A 20,037-nucleotide genomic window follows, 5' to 3' on the forward strand; every position below is an offset into this window, starting at 1 on the left:
CCCCTCAGCGTCCCCCCACCACGTCCTCCCACCCCCGCCTCGGTCTCCCCCGCACACCGCCGAGCTTCCACCGGCAGCGCCCCGTTAACCTGTCCCCGCCCCTCCTGCCCTTCAGCGCTCCCCCGCCCCGGGCCTCCCCTCGGCGCCACCGCGCCCCCGCTTGCCGGCCCCGCCCTGCCCCTCCCCGCGGCGCCCCCGGAGGCCCCGCTGCCCTGCACCCCGCCGCCGGGGCTGGGGCCGGGCGGGGGGGCGGTGCAGCCGGGCGTTCCCTTCCCCCCCCCAACCCCGGGGCGGGGCGGGGCGGGGCGGGCGGCGCACCGGGGCGGCCGAGGGGCGGGGGCGCGGCCCCTCCCCTCCCTTCCCTCCCCCCGCCCGGCTGCCGGTGGGGGCGGGGACGCGCCGCATGCCAGCGACGCCACCGGCGCCCGCCGCGGCCGGAGCAGGGGCCGGCAGCTGGGGAAGGGGGGGGGAAACACCGGTCCGGACCGGGCCCTTTGTCTTGAGCGGCCGGTGGGGCGAGGCGAGGCGAGGCGGCGCCGGGAGTCTCCTCCACCGCCACCATCCCCTTCCCCGTCCGTCCCTGGTCCCCCCCGTCCCGGCCCACCCGGCCCCCGGCTCATCATGTGACGCGGGTAAGTCGGCGGCGAGCGCCGCCGTTCCCCGGGTTGCCCCCATTCATTTCGCCGAGGATGGGCGGGCGGCGAGCCCGGCCGCCGGTGCCGTGTGTGTGTGTGAGAGTGTGTATGTGTGTGTGAGTGTGTATGTGTGTGTGAGTGTGTGACACCGCGCGGGGAGAGCGGGCGGGCGGGCGTACAGACAGACGGACAGACAGACAGACAGACAGAGCGAGCGCGGGGGGACGCGGTGTCAGGGGAAGGAAACAGTTTCTCTTCTGCTCAGGTCTGTGCCGATTCCCTTTCTTATCAGAATAAACGCCTAACATAGATTTTTTTGTTGTTGTTGTTGTTGCTGTCCCAATCAGCTCTCTTAAAAAAAAAAAAAGAAAAAAAAGAAAGAAAAAGAAAAACAGAAAAATCATCGCTCCTGTATTGAAGTTAAAAATTTTTAAAGAAAACCGGGGGCGCGGTGCCCTCCCCGTCCCCCTCCCCACTTTCCCCCCCAGCGCCAGCCGGGGAGAGACGGGGGTTAACGGCGGTGCCCTCCCTCCTTCCTTCCCTCCTTCCTTCCAGCCCTCCATCCATCCCTCCTTCCATCTCTCCCTCCCTCCCTCCATCCCTCCCGGTGCCCCGGTGTGTGTGTGCAGGGGGCCGCCCCCGCCGGCGGCTCGAACTTTTCCCTCAACTTTCCCGCTGAGGGTTGAGGAAGAGGAAGGGGGGAGGGGGGTGCGGTGTGAAAAAAGCGGAGGGGGGAGTGGGGCGGGGGGGGGGGGGGGGGGGGGGGAAGAAGCGTTTGGAAATTAAAAAGGGGATAAGAGCAGCGAGCTGGGAGCGCCCAGCCCTTTGTGCTGCCGGCCGCGGTGGCCCTGCGCCTTTTTTGGGGGTGGTGGTAGTAGTGAAAAATTAATATATAAAAATAAATATAAAAAAAATATATAAAACCTCGCAATATAAAACCCCGGCGTGTAACGCTATATGGGGGGGATAATACAAAGCAGAGTGTAACGCTACATTGAGGGAGGGGGGAATAAAATTCAGAGTGCAATGCTATATTAGTTGTACGAAAATAATTATCTTCTATAAAATAAATATACTTGCTCTTCCAGAAGTCTGCTTGGGGAGCAAACCACTGGTATTTACGTTAAAAGCGTGTGCCCGAGAGGCATAAGCGTCGCCCTGCGAAGCTCACCGAAAGCTTTTGGGTAAATTGCGCTGGGATGAAATTAGGGCTCCTGTCCACCCGTCAGGGTGGTGCGGCATTTTGGGGGAGGTGGATAGGAGCAGCTGGCTGGTTTATTTTGTATCCCCCCTACCACCTCCATGGTTCACAGGGATGCGATACCGCGCTCCAGACAGCGGGTTTTTTTGGATCTTGGCGTGGCTTGCGTGGAAAATAAGACGTTTTGCACGCTTAGGGAGCAGGTACGAGCAGTTTGGTGGGAGGCACCGAAGAGAAGTTGACTTGCATCGGGGTTTATATCGAGCTTGTAAAATCCTGCTAGCTTTTGGCAGTCCCCTCTGAATAAGTAAGTAAGTAAGCATTTTTTTTTTTTTAATTATCCATCATGAAATAAATGGTATTTTTCTCTGCCCTCTGTGTCCCCTCCCCCCTTTTTTTTTTTTTTTCTGCTTTTCCCTTTTTTTGTGTTGCCACGGCAGGTAGATATTCGCGGCAACTTTGCACGGCTGCTTTATATAGCCCTGGCGTATGGGCTCCATTTTCTGCTTTCTGGTTGGTCTCCAACTCCAAAATGTACAGGAACAGCAAAGTGGTCTTAGCGTGGGATTAGTAACTGTGCTGAATAGGTCACAGATGGGGCGATAGGAGCATTTTATTAATGACGTAAGGCTGCATAAACCGAATCTGCTGCTTTTTTTTTTTTAATGTTATTTGTGCTGGGGGAGGGGGAATATCTTTCTAATGGGACGTAATCAACTTGAAACTGCTGTCTGCAAGCCGGCGTGTCACCTACCTCTGCGCATAGTGAAGGAAACATTGCATGTGGATATTTTTTTATTATTATTATAATTTTTTAATTTTTTTTTTTATTTTAATTTTTTTTTTCCCCCTTCCCGTGCTGCCTGAGGCTTTGGCAGCCGGTTGGAGCTGAGCTGCTGGCGGGTGCCCGGGCTGGAGCCTGGTGGGATGACATCACCCCCTCTGTGGCCGGGGAGCAGCACCCATCCACACCCCTTCCCCAGGCCAGCACCACCCCCCCTGCCCCCCCTGCTGCATCCCGAACAACAGTGATGGTATTTTCCTTCTTTTTATTTTTTTTTTCCCTTTTATTATCACTCCCCCCGCCCCCCCCCGTTTCTTTTCCTGCGTGTGGTACCTGGAACTCGGGGGGGTGTGGGGGGGTGCACAGTCCAGGGAGCAGCTTTCTTTCGGCAAACCTTTCCATTAGGATACTGGCAGCTTTACAACGTGGCTTGGGCTTTTTTTTCCCTCCCTCCCCCTCCTTTTTTTGCCTTTTTTTTTTTTCTTCCTCAGTTCATGGAGTAGTCAATAGCATTTAAAGAGGACTGCGAAAAATCATATTTTCTCTTCTATCCCCCGAGCCGTCGGGGAAAAAGAGGCTTTTTTGAGGAGGAGATGTGCCGTGGGGCATTTGATGAGTGATTGCATGTGTGCTGGAGGGGCTGGGAAGGAGTTCAGGATGTGGGAGATACTGTTTGGTTTCTGCTTCTGATAGTGAGGCAATATCAGATGTGTAAAGAAGGGGGGATGGGAAATGAGATATTTTTAATTTTTTTTTTCCCCCCAGCAATACTTATTGGTAATATTTCCAGACCTTCCTGCGCTCTCTTGTAGAAGAACCTTTGCTGGAACGACCCCTGAGAGCCCAAGAAGACTGTGTGTAACAACTTTTAAAAATAAACTTTAAGATTCCGGGACAGGCTAATTGCGGAGTTCTCTGCCAGATGTTTCTATTGGGATGAGCCAGACCTGAATGCGTGCGAACAGAGTTTTACTTCGGAGGCTGAAATGCAGCAGGGCTGGACCAGCCCTTCTTCCCCCAGGAGACGGTAGAGTGGGGTCAGCGAAGGGCTTGGGGCTGCAGAGCCCTGTGGTAGCGACCGTTGTCCTCATCACTCAAGACCAAGGTGGTGCGTGACGGTACCCACTGTAATTAAATAGAAGTACAGGCCATGTTTTTGAGGAGAGTGGGCGATGCCTCTCCCGGGTGCTTGGGGAGCTCTGCCGCACTGAGAGGTTGCAGAAGGTCTGTGTAATTCGGTGCAGGTTTCAGCGCTAGAAGGGCATCCTGTTGTTTAGATTTTTGTGTAGTTTATGAAATAAAGAGAAGGCGTGTGCCTTTTCTCATCACTGGGTGGATGATGCCCGCTTGCGCTAGCCTTCCCAAAGTTGTAGCGGTATAGCCTCCATGCTTCATGCTGGATCACCTCTGTGAGCCTTCTGTGGCCGTTGGAACCACTTTTTGGGATGGCCAGCATCCTTGCTCGTTCCTTCAGTAGGTGTCATAGGCGTTGTGTAACAGGTCTTGTCAGTACAAGGATGGTTTTGACCAAGTCTTTGTTTGAATCAAGTAGAATATGAGACTGCGAATGAAGTGTTTGTATATTAATAAAGGTGGGGAAACACTTGTTTTTACTGAAGCTTGCGGCTTTTGGAGTATTGTATCTTGATTTGTTTTGTTGGAGGGTGATTGTGGTTTGCCTTTCCTTGACGTAACTACAAAGTGAAACAAAAATTAATTTCTTGAAATGGAAATTTCATTTTTAGAAAAGCCGAAATGTATGCAGCACCGAGACTTTGACCTTCTCAGCTCCTGACTAGTGGTTGTTTACTACAGCTGCAGCTGTGCGTCTTTGAAAGAGGAGGAGCTGCAAACACAGGCATGCTCGCTTTCCCCAGCTAAGAGGAAAACATATAATGAGCGTGCTGTTTTAAAATGAGATGTAAAGAAGGGTGTGGAGCAGTCAGGTTATGGCTTTTCCTTCCTTTTGTGCAAGGTGTGCTGTGCTGTATCTGTCAGACAAATTTTGAAGTGCAAGCGTGAAATGACTATGCCTCCTATGCAGTGAAAAATATATATATATTTTTTTTTAAATTAAATGCATGCTTATGTCAGAAAAGAGAAACTGTAGTACTAAGGACACTTTCAACGTTGTTTGTCAGTGGAAAAAGCTCCATGTAACCTTACCCTGTGTTCAACAACTGAACTTTAGACGGTCCTTTTGCTTCAACTGAATGATCGTTTTTTTAAGTTGGTATTAAATGCGAAAAAAAAAAAAAAAGGAGCAACAAGAGTTATATTTGAGAATTCAGTGTCAAAAGGATTGTTTGAGTTTATAGCTAGGCATAGAGCTATGTTGACAAACTTGACTGGAGCGTTGACTAGACCTAATATACATATGTGGCACTGTTGCAAAAGTGGGTAAAACTGGACCAATGTGAGGATAGTTGTGCAGTCTCTTTTGGTTTATGTGTATAAAAAACCCCCTCACAACTGTGCTAGCGGTGCTGTATTTGTTTGGAAGCTTCTTTCTGTGCAGAAGGTTTGCTTAGACTTGGTGCCCTAAAATCTGTGAACTTTCTCATACTTCTGCAAAGTTTGGTGTGACTGGTAGATTTGAAGTTTATTCTGAGTCTGTGCTCTTGTGTTTGCTCCTGAGCAATAACTATAATACAAAAATGGTAGAGTGTTCTTTAATTAGTTTTATTTACCTTTTGGCAGCAGAGAATTCTTAAAATAATACTGAAAGACAGAAGGAAAAGGGAAAAATGGACATGGCTTTGCCAAAAAGTCAGTACATCTACCCAGTATGTAACACTGAGCTTGTGTGGCCTTTCCTTTCTTGAGTTCAGTGTAAAATCTGGTGGTATTAATCAGAAAGCATGATCTAGACTTTGGTCTGAACCAAAATCAAATTATAATATACAAATACTTTTTGCATTTATGTCTACTGCAGAATGATGTGTTTTGATTTGGAGAAGACAACTTTAAATTATGGTGTGCCTTGCTCCTGTAACTATTTCTGTCATTTCCTGCATTTTTGGGAGGGGATGGTGGCCTGAGCCATCCCAGTGTTTCTCAAGTGAAATATATGGTAAAACTTAGGAGTGAATAGATGAAGTAATGCAAAATGTATTCACAGACTATATGCTTCATACTGACTGTATTTCTTGATGCACTCCACATCTGTGCACGTCAGCTCATGTCTCAGTGGAGCCCCTTCAGCTGCAGGTACAGGGTAGGATTTGTCTAGGTATTGGCTGGCTGATTATTTCTTTTTTCTTCTTTTTTTTTCTTTTTTAAAGTTCAGTAAAATCAGAGGAATGTTTATAAAAGCTAAGGTGTATGAGAACTAAAGTTGTGTGTGTTAGTGTCAAGGGAGATCCCATGATTAAAAGACTATTAAAAGTATATGCTTAGTGATACTGAAGAAAGTTTGCCAAGACTGTTGCACACTGGCATTTCACATCCTCTGAATGCAATCCTAGCAATGTCTGTATTTTTTTTATAATCTTCTGGTTTGTTTATTTGTTCATAGATAATTTTATTTTTTTCCTTGAAACAAATGCCCTCATGTGCAATGGTGTTGATCCTTTTGTGGGTTGCTGGCAGTGCTGGCGTTGACAGGCTGTGGAGTTGCAGCGCAGACCAGCACCACTTGAGTTAAGGAGTGTCTGGTTAGCAGTAGCAAGCTTTTGTCCTCTCTGTGAACCAGCCTCCAGGAGGGGAATGAAGCACGCTCTGCTCTTTGCTAATGGCTGGCACGGTATTTGCTACATAGCAGAGTAATGATGGGACTCAAAAATCCCAAGCTTTGTTCCTGGCTGTGGGGTGAGTGTGTTCTTGTGTTTAAATGTAGAACAATCAAATGCATGACCTTGGACATCGGCACCGTGAAGGGGATAACTTAATCAGATGACATATTGTGTCAGGAGACCCGAGTTCTTGTATCAGTTTTGTCAGATGTCACCTAGGAGAACCACTTTGGTATCCTCTCTGTGAGGTGGTAAGCAGTGACCCTAATTCCTAATTAGTGTGGGGTGTTGTCCAGTGGTCAGAGCTGCGAAGAGCACAAGGTTATGCACGCTAATGATGATCCTGCTGCTGACTACCTTAATAGTTTCTTTTCCTCTGCTTTGGCCAAGAAGGGCTTTGCCCATGGTGGTGTTGCATCTCTTTTGTGGAGCCTTATAGGTCCCTGAGGGCAATGCGGGAAAGCACAGTGATGCTGGCTGGACTGGTCAGTGCAGGTGATGTGCAGAGGACTCAGTCTGGCTGCAAATAAGGTCAGGTCTGTTAGCGGAGTTGGAGGTACTACCAGCGAGCTCTGGAAGCTGTCCTGAGCATGGGCGAACTGTAATTCTCAGATGTTTTGTTCATGTCTCGACAGACCAGCATTGACGTGGGTAAAAGCAACTATCTAATCCCAGCAGTTTCTGTCTTTTTCTATGGATTCCCAAGGGAGAATCTTTCCAAACAAAATATTCTGAATTATTTTTTAGCTTTTTTTCCACTACCAAAATTGTCAGAAGTGACTGGTATGTTCTCAAAAACTTTCAAATCAAACTTTGCAGAAGCAGTCACTGGGAATGTCAGCTGAAACAACTGAAGTTTGTTAAATGGAATAATGAAATATTAGAAACTTGTAACATGAATTTCAAAGAATAACTGTGACTGTTGTCATTTACCATGGACATTATTCCTCTTTTTCCATGGGACCAGTTTATTCAGATGGCCTGCTAAAATTGAGGACACCTTTTACAGCAGATGTGATAACACGTTGTCATCCGTGGTAGCCACTGAGATATTTATGATTAATGGTATCAGTTGCCAGTTCTTCCTGGGGGGGGGGGAAAGAAAGATAACGGCTGTGAGTATTGTGTAGTAACATCTGACGTGAATCTCAGCAGGACTTGACTTAAAATCAGAATAACATAGAAATATTTCTTTTGCATCTGTCTTTATTTTGAGTGTGCAATGCTGGCATAAACCAGTTTTGAGTTAGTCTTCAAGTATGGGTTGGCAGTGATCTAGAAGAGCATGTAAAGAGACTGATGACACTTTAAAATCTTTTTAAGTGTTGGACAGTAGTTGGAGCTCTTCCAGTTCCTTTTTTCAGAGAATCTTTCAGTTGCAAGAAAATTTGGTTTAAGTGGGAAATGAAGAGATTTCTCTTAAAAAAAACGAAGGTGGGGAAAAATATTCCTTTCCAGTTTCTGTAAATCAGTAACAGTTACAAGGCGACTTAATTTTTCACTAGTTTCATCTAACCAAGAAAGCCTTTTGTATAGACAGTGCCTTACAGAATTTTGAAAGGAAAAAAGAGCAAAGTGGGTTATTTTTCTCCTTTTGAAAGGGAAAGCATGCAAACTCAGTCTAGTTAGCAGGCAGATTTGGAGGCTGCTATTTCGGAAAGCATTGCCATTTTCACTTTTACTTTCCAGATCTATATTCAGCTAAATCAACATTTTGCTAAAATGTCTTTGACATTTGTCTAAAGAGTTTATATCAATAATTATGGACCTTCTTTTTTGAGAAGGTGCTGGATTTGTAATTTTTGGTTTTGACTCCATTGGGATAAAGTTTACAATAGTCACATAGAACAATCAAACATAAACATAGCACAAACTGAAAAATATTATGAGATTTAGTATGCTTTTTCCTCTTTGCATCCCAGCCAGTATCCAAGATGGATTTATTTTGTGCTTGCAGGAGATGTGCTCTCCATTATGTTTCACGTGTTGCTGGATTTAAGGCGACAATATTTCTTTTTCATTGCGATGCTAAAGAAGCATGTGGGCTAGGCAGGGGTGGGAGGCTTCAGTCTGTGCATAGCAATCACGGGCAGTTCTGGCGGATAGCTTAAATAAAATACATTCCTTTCCCAAAAAGAGGAGCCTAACTCATCCTCGCCTCAGAGGCGAGTGATAAAATCACAGCAACCAGAATCATTCTCATGGCCAAAAGACCATCAGAAAACGCCTCTGTTGGCTGACAGTAGAGGAAGTCTTAGATGTTTAGCTTATACATGGGTGCATGCACTGTACTTGTTTCAAGATAGGTGAGAGGAAATCTGGTCTGCTGAAATCCTGGGAGAAGCATCCCTGGCCCTGCAGGATTTGGTGGTGGTGAGGAAAGAGTAGCAGTTTCTGTGGGTTCTTCTTGTGGCTTTCATTATTTGCTGTGTAACTTACCCCATGCGTTGTGAGAACAGGCACCCCTAGCCAGGCTGTGGTTTCCTACAGTAGGGACAGCACCTGGACATTAGCAGTTTGGTATCCAAGTCCTCTTGTGGACATAGCCTGAAGTCCATCAGCAGAAATGAAAAATACTTGTACCTTCAGAGCTCTCCCAAATATTATTGAAGTTCCACATATGTGTGGCTTACATTGACTCATCTTTTTCTTGCCTTAAAAAAAAAAAAGAAACCAAACAAACAAAAAAAAAACCCCAAACACAAAACCAGAAAAAAAAAAGGAATTAAAGTAAAAGGAGACAGTTTCTTCTTGTGATGAATTCTGACTGCAGTCAATGTTGCACATTTCCATCCATCAGGTCTCATCCCTGCATGTTAAGCTTTTGGCACTGCCTTCTGCCTTTTGCCAGCCGCGCTGCCCTGTCCCAGTTTGGGTGAGGAGGGCTGTTCTCCGACACACTCTTCCTCGTGCTGTAACCCTTCTGCTGATGACCTAAATGGAACAGCGTCTTGCCATTAAAAAGCTTCTTTAATTGTTATTTCCAACCATATTTTCTGGGTCCTGGATTATTTTAAAGCTGCCTTCATTTTATGAAAAGTGTAGCAACTTTACTCTTCCCCTCCCAGCTTTTTCTTAAAAATGTTTCTACTTGTAATGTGCTTTCACCCATCTGACCAAAGAAGCCAGTGGCCCTTAATGCTTTATGTATATATTTATATATATATTTATATATATATATATATATGCTTAAAGCTGCTACTTGCTCCTTGTAAGGGATGTTTTCTCAAGTTGTTCAGTGCCTAATGGGCAAGCCCTCTGAGCAGGGCTGCCCTCCCAAGAGTGTGTCTTTTTGTGGTGGCTTCTGCCTGGCCAGAGAGCGGGGCGTGAGGATGCTCCCCGGCATTTGGCCATGGGTGCTGCAGCATCTTTCAGCATCCCCAGAGAGAGCCAGGGTCAGTCCCGCGTTCAGGCAGGCTCCTTGGATGTTGCTGTGATATCATAAATGGAAATGTGAGGGTAGCATGAAAAGTCTTCTTTTCATGTCGGTTAAATATCAGAAATATGAAAATGGTCAGTGGAAATATTCTCAGAGTGTTACACAATGTTAAAACTAATTCAGCAAACCCGAAAATTTTTATCTATATCAAAGAATCTGTAAAAGTAATTTTTATAGGATTGAGCAGAAATGAGAGGCATGCTACGGCAATCATTTGATATGATCTAAAACAGTAATTCCAGTCAGCGTTCATCAGACATTATAGTGTTTTCAGTTTAAAAGTTGAACGACTAGATCGCAGCTTTTATGAAGCCCGAGGATTGGCAACCGTGTCAAGCACGGGAATTTTGTCCTAAAAGCGTCTTGACAGCTCTGCAAGTGCCGTAGAAACAATGAAGCCACGAAGCCACATTTAAGCAACATGTAAGTTGCAAAGGCTTTTAAGGATTTCTGCCTGGGTGAACAAGTTCGAATTTAGCCACAGTTGCCGGATTAAGTGTGTTCTCCCAGTTTGTAATATGAATCTCGGTTTTGGAGACCCGTCTAGTGCTGTATGTCTAGTAGGTGGCTTCCAGCTTGAAACTGAGCTCTTTATTCATTCGGTGGTTTAGGAGTACTTCTAGGCTGTTTTGCTTTTAAAACTATCACCCTTGCTCTTGGTGCCTGATGCAGGCTTTCCTAGCTCTCCGTACAGCAATCTTCTGCCTAAACATGAAGTCCCATGTTGAGAGGGGGATTTAGTTCAATTCCCTGTGTTGTAGGCTAAAGAACATGTTGGGTAACCCCCATAGGGTAGCATGTAAAATACAGTGTAAGCCTGCGATGACTTGGTGAAAAGGCTTTGAAAAGTGTGTGTCTGAGGTCTTAACTGAAAAGTGAAACCGCATTTTGAGTTCAGTGCCATCCCAAAGGTTGGTTTCAGATGATGGCTGGTTCTGTTGAAAGTCTTTAGTTGATGGGGGACATTTTGGCATTTAAGCAGATAGCAGAAGGAATGTACTGTAAAGTCAAATGAAGTTATACTCACGGGGGCAGGACTCGGTGAAGTGAGAAGAAATATGAGATCTCAACATGCGATCAAATTGTAGATTCATTGATTTGAAGATTGGAAAATACCATTATGATCATCTGATTCAATTTAAATAATACCATCAGTAGAGTATCACCTTGGCCTGCATGAAGCATGTGTTGTCTCTTGCAGCTGGAATGTTTTGTGAATACAGAGGTGTAAGGTAAAACCTTCATGCGATGGGGGATCAGTTATCATCTTTATAACCACTGGAACAGCTTACCAATTACTCTAATCTCTATGCATAATTTGTACCCTGAATTTATCCATATATTTGGCTTCCAGCCACTTAACCTTGTTATACCTCTGTCTCTTAAGCGTGTGGTCAACCAGTCTCCTGTCAATTCCTTCTCCGTCTTCATTTTCAGAGTTTGCATAATTGAACAGTGTTTTAATTTGCAGCTGTTGAAGAGGTTGAATTGATTAAAATCATTTTGACTTTAAAGTAGCGGGCAGGAAAACTTGATTTAAACAATCAGTTTGAATCTTGTTTGGTTTCTGCAGTTCTTACTGATTTTCTGTTCCCAGTGACGTCTGTGGGGTAAGTGATGTTTAGCGTGCTGATACGCAGCAGATGAAGTTGTCTTTATGCAGAGTGTACTCAAATTTTTAGCTGAGAATGCATTGTATGCATACCTATATATTTAAAAAGTTTGTGGAGTTCATGTTAATTTACTGAGTTTTAATATTCGCATGTTTAATTTTACAATATGACTGATGATCCTATTTACTAGATGGTTTAATTTTACTTTGTCAGCTGTACTTAGATAGAAATTGGAATCATATAAACTGTAGAAAACATCCTTGAAATTATTAATATTTTGATTTATTTTTAATGTGCCAGGTTACCTTAAAAATCGTATTAAAAAGTATTTGTGTTTAAAACGAACTTTTATATTAAATAAAGTAAAAGTAATACTTGGTTACTAAAAGGAACTCACAGTTTCTTTTTAATATATCCTTGAGAGTTTTAGAACCAGTATGTATCACCCTTCATCATATTTTTTATATTAAAAAGTTTGAAGAGAAAACCACATTTACCTAGTTTCTTTTGCTCCCAGTAGATTTTTCAGCTTCTGAACGAGCTAGTTACTGGTCTGTGGTGGTTGAATAAGCTGTGAGAAAGAAGATATTCTGTTATGCACCTGCTTATTGATTAGTTTACTACATTTTAGTTTTGTCTGATCTGTGATTTTGATCAGGTTAGTAGTTTCTTTGAAACTTCAAAAGCAAATGAGTACTGCTTGAATATTGATGAAAGAAGGAATGTAAATCGGTTTCATAATTTTGAATGTAATTTTGTTGAATAATTTAAGTAAGAGTCAGAATTTTTCATTAGAACATATAATAATGTTACAGAAAAAACCCATTTCATTACCAGACAGGTTTTGGAGAGTTGCTGATAGTCTGCTTCTTCTAGGAGTATTAAACATTGTCAAAAGATGGGAGTAGCCATCTACTCTCATTTTGCGAAGCTGCCTATGAAAATAACTTTTTCAAATATTTCACTTATTCTCAGCTGATGACATCGACACCCCATTTTTCAGGTGCCTTTTTGAACATGTCTATTCAGTGTATTAAATCTAAAGTATGAAATAGGATGCTTGTTGGCCAGAGGTACCAGCTGAGCAGGATTGCCCAGGTGCGGTATTTGGTGTGCTTACCTTGTGCTGCGCTTCTCAGACCTTTCTGTCTTTTGCTCACTCTGTTTTTTTCCTTCCTATGCTTTTCCAGAATAATTTCAAATTTAATAATGATGTTATTTGGATACTCCATTTCCCCCCCGTAACTGCTGTTCATTAATCATAACAGTTTTAAAAGAGTGAGTGGGAATACCAGGTGATTTTGCTGAGATCTGCTCAACTTTGGGAAGTTGTCCTCTTTCACAGTGATCTTGTCACTGAAGCCCTTACTGGTACTGGAACAAACTGGAGCTCTTTTCTGTAATTATTTCATCCTTTTTAGAGACTTTCTTCCATGCTTATGTATATACTGCTCTATTTCCTCAATCATCTCATAGATATAATTATGTAAATAAAGCTTAATTTCTACATACTCTGACTTTTAAACTATGATCATAGGTAACCTTACTTTATAAGGAAACCAAACTAAAGATGGGCCTTTCTTCTTTTTTCTCTACCTTCTCCCTAACTTCTTGAAATAGCAATTAAAGGCCAAAGTTATTTTGTTTTGCCAGCTTTTTCACTGTATAGTTTTGGTGTGCTAACTCCCATTTTTACTTGTATTTCTCGTGGAGCCAGGCAAAATGATGTAGGATGCAGAGCTATCAAAAAAAATTAAAATAGTACAATTAGAAATATAATTCCCTTCCTCCTTCTCAAAGAGGGAAAAGGAAGTTTGTTGGCTGCGTCACTTTCTTCTTGCAAGTTGACGTAACTGGTGCGGATCCTGTGAGAAGGATCAGGGTTGGGAACAAGGACCATTGTGCGGTGTAGCCCTGCGCAGCAAGTCAGAAAACGGAAAAGTGGCAGTCAGAGGAAAGGTTTTATTAAGTGCTTCAAGCTGCCTGAGAGGAAAGTGAACCACGTAAAGAGCGCTGGAAATACATCCAGGCACGATGGAGACTCTCTGCCAGAATAATACCTACCTACGTTCTTGAAACAAGTCCAAATGGGTGTTTGCTTATCTGTGTTTTAAAAAAGGAAAGTGAAATACGCTGGAAAGCTAATTTTGCGCACATCTCATACACTGCTACTGGAAAACTAATTGGTCTGTGGGGAAATATCACCTTTCTGAAACCCGGTCAACCTGCGGTCACTTGTTACAGTCCCAGCATTTGCTCCAGTTCCTCCTCCTGACAAACTCTTCCCCAGTGTACACTGCAATGTCTTGGTTTACACTTCCAGCGGGCTGCATGAAGTAGGCTTGTGCTTTCCTCCATTGGGCTTACTACTATTCATGACTTTTATGTTCTATATGAATGACCAGTTTATTAAGAAATAGCCCCTTACGGTCTGGCAATGGTGTGTGAGGCCCTTGAACAGCTCTCCATGGAGCTTTTGGACTTTGTCTTCTGAGTACAGCTCTTTGCACGGCAAAGAAGAAATGTGAGCCTAAAGTGTTTGCAGTCATTAGCGTGAAATCTTTTCTCTGGAAAGGCTAATAATGATTTCATTTTTTTACTAGAGTGGAATTTTTAGATGTTGTTTGTTCTTCACCAGTAATGTTGCTCATGTTTTCTCCACGCAATGTCTATTAGCTTTTTTATCTTTTTTTTTTTACTTTAAAGTTGTGGTGGTGTTTTTTTTTTAAATGCAGAATAAGTTTCCATTGCACATAATTCTAAATGTTAATTTATATTTTTATATTATAAAATTATAAAATAATATATATAAATAAAATATATATTATATTTTTATATTTATAGATGACATTGCATGTTATAGTTCCCTGATGACCTGAATTTCTGCTGAAGATTTATTGCAGCGGTTCCTGAAAATGCTGCGGTGAAGCAGTAACCTCCTGGTTTCTGGGTCAGTGCAGTAGACAGTTGGAGCTGCATGTGGCGTCTTGGTGTTGGTGTCTTGCATTACCTTTGGGAAAACTTGTGGTACCTCACAAGTTGCCACATGGAAAGCGACTCCATTTCTTCCATTTAGCTCAGGCTGTCAGGTGCCTTTCATGTCCTGCTCTTCTGTAACTGGAACATCTGAGGTTCAAGGTGACCATGACTTCACTTGCAGTCTAGCAGGAGGGTCCCTTGGGCCATTCATCTCCTTTCACCCTGGGCGAGGGCTACCTTTGGTAAGTGTCCTTGTGTTTTTTCTGGCTTCAGGACCTTGGGAGAGTATTTCTGTTCTTTCCCCTCTGTTTCCCAGTTGCGCTGTTGGACTCTGTGTGCGTCGCCCTTCTCTGGGATAAGGGCAGGTTGCAGGGGAGTAAAACTACTAAATTAAGAGGTGGGGGGAGAACACAAATAGTCCAAGAAAAGTAAACACGTGTGTGTGTGTTTCATTAGCAAATGGTGGTAGGAAGAAAACCCATTGTTGCTCAGTGGTGACTTAAGATCTTTTGAAAACTATTTGCTGCTGAATATACTTTCCATGCAACATGGATTTCTCTCATTGCCACACTAGTTATTATCCACCGAAGATCTTATCCATTACTAATATCTCAGCCATCAGCTCTGGAATGGCATTTCTTATATTGCAGACAACTTTGAGACATTTTGTAAGACAGAAATTGGTTTTCACTGCTTGCCACAGAAGTTCATGTGGCTAATGTGATGCTTGGCACATTGTGTGAAGTAATTCTGTTGTAATGGTTAATTTTTGTTGTTTCAACAATCCTCTTATAATGTCAGAAGAGTCTCCTGGCTGCTCCTTCTAGGCTTGTTGAGAAGCTGCAGGTTTATTTCATGTGGTGTTCTTGAAGGTGGATCTTTATAGATTGTGGATTTGTGCTGGATGCGGTAAATCTTGCTACAGCCATGGTCCATGGATTCGGTTTGATGCCTGTTAAGTCAGGAGGAGGTTGAGGTGCTTTCTTGAAGGGCTGATGTCTCTGTTGTTACCCTGAGCCATCAAAGAGCATCCAGGTCTTATCCAGTGTTAGGTTCTCTGAGCAAACAACTTCCTGAGGAGCTTTGGATATGCCTTTTGTGTATTAAACAGCTGTCGAGGGCGTCTTGTAGGTAGGTGTTGGCAGATGTGAGAGTGCAATGTGTGTTTTTCTAGTCTGGATTCTTCTGGTGAAACGTTGTTCTTTGTTCTTCAGCAAGGATGTTTGAACACATAATGCTCTTTAAGTATATCATTTAAAAGCACATTACCTGGCTTTTTGGAAACAGAAGTCTTGCAGAACTTCTAACAGGCAGGAAAATGGATTCCTTTGTTGCTTTGATCTGTTTTCACTGTGCAAGAGCACAAAAATACTGTTGCAGGCTTTTTGTTTTAGAGTTTTAAGTCTTCACATTAATCAAAGTCGAATTCATAGATTTGTTATTTCTACTTAATGTCAGGCTTTACTTTTTGCTCCTCTCTTCTTCAGATAGAGGTATTATGTCATTGCTGCTTTGCTGATAATCTTGCTTTTTCCAAAGATCCCATCAACAAAATTACTTCGAGTATATTTTTCATTTATTTTATGTCTGCAGGATGCAGTAAGCTAGTCATGCCTTAAATTGATTTAAATATCTGTCAAATAAGAAAAATAATAGAAAAAAATCAAGTAAGTGGCATTCTACTGTAACATGCTATTCTATCCCTAGATTTGGTCTCTGTCTTCATTAACATTTGAACTTTACCATGAGATGCATAATGCATTTTTAGAGAGGGTGGTGAGATATGTTCAGATCTCCATAGGTGGGGTACTGGCTGATAATTTGGAAGTCGTTTAAGAAGTACCTAATTTTTGCATGTGCAAAATGAATGTAATGCTGTTTACCCTGGACACTTTTCTATCTGTCATTGGGAAATATTATGTAGAAAAGCTGAGTAATACAATGGTTATTATACGTGTGCTAAAGATGGCAAAGTCCAACAGGGATTTGTGTAGATGCTACGTATGTTGCTTCAGTTGCTTCTGCAGGCTGATGTTTTTTTTGGAAGATGTAAGCAAAAGTGTAACTTCTTTCCGATGTCAGACCAAGAATAACTTCTATGAACCCTGTAGTCGTGAAAAGTATATTGAAGGAGGCTGTTTGCAAGACGTATTATCTACTTGGTTTCCTTGGAAACGTGAAACATGATTTACAAATATTGACTTGAGAAAGCTGCAGCTTAGAGGAAATCCTAAGCTGTTGGTTCAGGCGTTTAAATTAATATCTCTGAAGAGTTTAGGCCGTATTGAAAGTTACTGCATGTCCATGAAACGACATTTATAATAATTCTGGCTTTCTATGTTTCTTGATGTAATAGCTGATTATGGATGCTGGAGGACTGGAGAGAATCTGTGGGAGTTTTGCTGGGTAAGGAGTGCTGAACTGGGATCCCTGGCACTGGGTTCACCTGTGTTAAACAACCCAACTCCCACTGGAGTTAATGAACTAATGCTTCTAAAAATCAGGTCGTTAGTGCCTTACAACTGATGGACTGCAACCTGAACTGTTTTCTTCTTGGTGGAGTTAGACATTGTAAATCATCATTCGTGTCTTGTAAATGTTTCTAAACTCCATGGAGGGTGGTTTAACTGCTCATTGTTATGTTTATGCAATAGATTGTGTGATAAACCTAAGTAAATTAAATTTACCAGGTAACTTATTTTTTATTGTGTAGGACTTTTCATATCCACTTACTTTTAAAGGTTGCTGACCATAATTTGGTCTTGCTGGGCTTGTCTAGGTTTTCAAAACCTGCTCCTTATCAAAACATGCTCCTTTATCCCTGGAGCATGGTGTTAGATTCTCCTGAAGTTGGTGTTAGATTCATGCTTGGGGGGGTGCTGGAAAGGAGCATCTGCATGGGAGAAAAAGCATACAGTGGAGTGTTGTGTACTTGTTACCAGTGCTGAGTTGTAGACAGAGTGGATAGAGATTGCTTCTGCACGCTCATTAGTGAGGAATGGGTCTTGGTTCAGTCAGTCTACCCCAGGTGCTGCCAGCTGTGGTTTTATTTGTGCTTCTCTTGGCGTCAGGGCTGGCTTATGTGGTCCCTGTTGCCATCCATCTCCTGTGGTGCCTGTCCTTCCATCACTCATACCGCTTCCACTGTCAGCAGACTGAATTGGATCAAGAAACTGCCCTAAATTCTTGGGTTTTACTGATTTATTCTTAACTTGGGTTATTTCCCAGTTCGTCCCCCAAAATGGGTATGGCTGGGCAGGAGCGGACCAGGTAGCTGGAGGCCAGCAGTGCAGAAAAGCACCTCTAGCTGTTCCTAAGGTTAGGAGTGTGACAGCCTTATGTCCCCAGTGGTTTTAATCCAGAGGAACACCTCCAGAACAGAGGTGAGATCTTAGATTTCCCTGGGGAAACAGCCGTCCCACGTGTGTTTGTCTGCTGGCTGTAGTGCTGGTTGTTTTGTGGCTGTGAGAAGATGGCAAGGCATGGTTTTTAGGGAGGTATGATGCATTGTGATGAATAAATGATGTACTTGGAAAGAACACGAGCTTCTGTTTTAGACCTGGATAAGACTTTCTGTGTCTCAAACTGTTGGGTTTTTCCCCCAAAACATGCTACATGTTTTACGCAAATTATTACTACTCCTTACAAACTGTACCTTGCTTGGTGATTCTAAAGGTGTTTATGGTGAGTGGCATTCATGGTGAGTGGCCTAAGGTAGCCTTATGTGGCTATGTTAATTAGGGCAGGATGAATCTAGGTGCGCCTACATCTGGGGCTGCAGGAGGATTTTATACTGGAAGTAGGAGGTGGGATGCAGGCAGGTGGCAGCACAGGTGCTCGTAGGGGATCAGGTCCTAAATGTCCAGAGGCATTGGTAGTGTAGGCAAGCAAGGACCACTGAAACCTGTAGGTCAGTGTGTCAGATAAAACAGCTGTGTCTATGGGCTATATGTCTTGTGGTACTTAAGAGCAAATAGAAGACCACAGAATCCCTCTGTCATGGGTCAAGTGATGCTGCTTTTCTCATCAAGCCAGTTTAACTGAGGAGAAAGGCTTTGTTTAATGCTTCTGTAAATAATGCTTAACATCCTGAAGGTTACAAGGATGTTTGTGTCTGATGTGCGTGCTAAGGAAGGATTCAGCTGTATTGTTTTTCAGCGGCTAGTTTTAGCAGATGAAGGCAGCTTGCTCTTGACTTGCCACCTGCAACGGCTATGGATTACAGTGGCAGAGGCTGTGAGATGGCAGAAAGATTAATGAAGGGGAGGAGGGAATCGGGGACATGTGGAAAGAGAGAAAGTGCATATGTAGAGCTGAAGGGGAGGTCAGTAAATCAGGAAAAAAGGTTTCTTGGTTGGAGTTTGCAGAAGGAAGACAGAGAGGGAAGTGCTTGATGAGTCTTAGAGTGGGGTGGGTTTTTGTTTGTTCTCTTGTTTTAAAGTCTACAGATAATCAAAGCAGAAGGTAGAGCCTTGTATGGCTGAAGGCAGAACAGCAAGTATACTGAGTCATTTGTTGAGGATCGTGAGGTTGTGAGTATGGCAATTTAGGATGCCAAACATGGATACTAGCAGAAAAGGAAGATGATTTTGTCAAATGAACCGTGATTCTTCATGTAACCAAATAAACTACACGGATTACTGCAGTCAGTTAAAATGGGAACAAGGATTTGCAGTGTAAGAGGTTGGCTAAAATGATGATTGTTTTTATGTGAAGCCATTGTGCCAGTACAAACTGAATTCCATACTGGAGGATTGATTGTAAGATAAATGCCTCCAGATGAAAGCTGGAGAGATTTCACTGCTCTTCACTTAAACTTAGAAGGAAGAAGGGATAACCTCTTCCAGTGAGGGTGTAGAGAGAATTCTCAGAATACGAAAATAAAAGACAGAAATGTATGAGATGACAGTGTGATACTGTTATTTGAAGAGAGAGGATTATTCTGGGTTCTTTAATTTCGTAATATGATGAGTGTCTTCTGAATATCACTTACTTAAAGTCATTAGAATAGTAGCCATATAAGTAATGTATGCAGCCTCTAAGGCAGCAGTTGAGAAAAATTATACCCTTAGACCTATCTCTGTTTTCCAATTTCTCCTGATTTTCTAGGGTGTCACCAGTAAATTGGTAGTTGCAAAAACTCGGTCCTGTAGAAACATCAGGGGAGCTTTAAATGTTCAGTGTTTTTCTGGCAGGATATTGATACTATTTTCAGATTTAAACTCCCTGTTGTTTCTAGCAAGTCTAGGTAGATTTTTAGAAATAGTTATGTGATATTTATTTAGCTGTTGCTTGTATAATACTGGAGGCTCAGAGCATCTCTTGGCTTTGTGGTGGCTCAGAGCAGCTCCAACACAGCATCAATGTCAGTCCTCAGATATGTTGGCTCTTACCCTAGGTTGTATTGACTTCTGTGAGTAAGGTGATGAAAGAAGTGAGAGATGACATTAGTCACAGATTAAGAGAAATACCAATTCCAGTAGAAAGTAAGTATCTCTTTCTTACTTACCTTCGGCCTGTAGCGTGTGTGAATCTCTGACTATCAGCCTGTTCTCTGTCTGGACAGGAGAGCTACAAGGTGTTAAAGCTTTCTGGACAGAGCACTTGAATTCTCTGTAGGCTGATGCAATAAAAGAAAGAGCTATTTCTGCT

The 20,037-nt window shown here is 43.0% G+C and overlaps 1 protein-coding gene across 1 annotated transcript in view; it reads left to right on the forward strand.

Annotated features, from left to right (window-relative positions):
• Nucleotides 1-429: 429 nt before the first annotated feature.
• KLF12 (KLF transcription factor 12) overlaps nucleotides 430-20,037 on the forward strand; it is a gene marked incomplete at its 3' end in the record, with an annotated part of 254,203 nt that continues 234,595 nt past the window's right edge. Inside the window, exon 1 of the mRNA XM_082485836.1 lies at nucleotides 430-632. The remainder of the gene's footprint in view (nucleotides 633-20,037) is intronic.

The sequence above is a fragment of the Vanellus vanellus genome (assembly GCF_965231255.1).
Source record: "Vanellus vanellus genome assembly, chromosome: 1".
In the NCBI taxonomy this organism is placed as follows: domain Eukaryota; kingdom Metazoa; phylum Chordata; class Aves; order Charadriiformes; family Charadriidae; genus Vanellus; species Vanellus vanellus.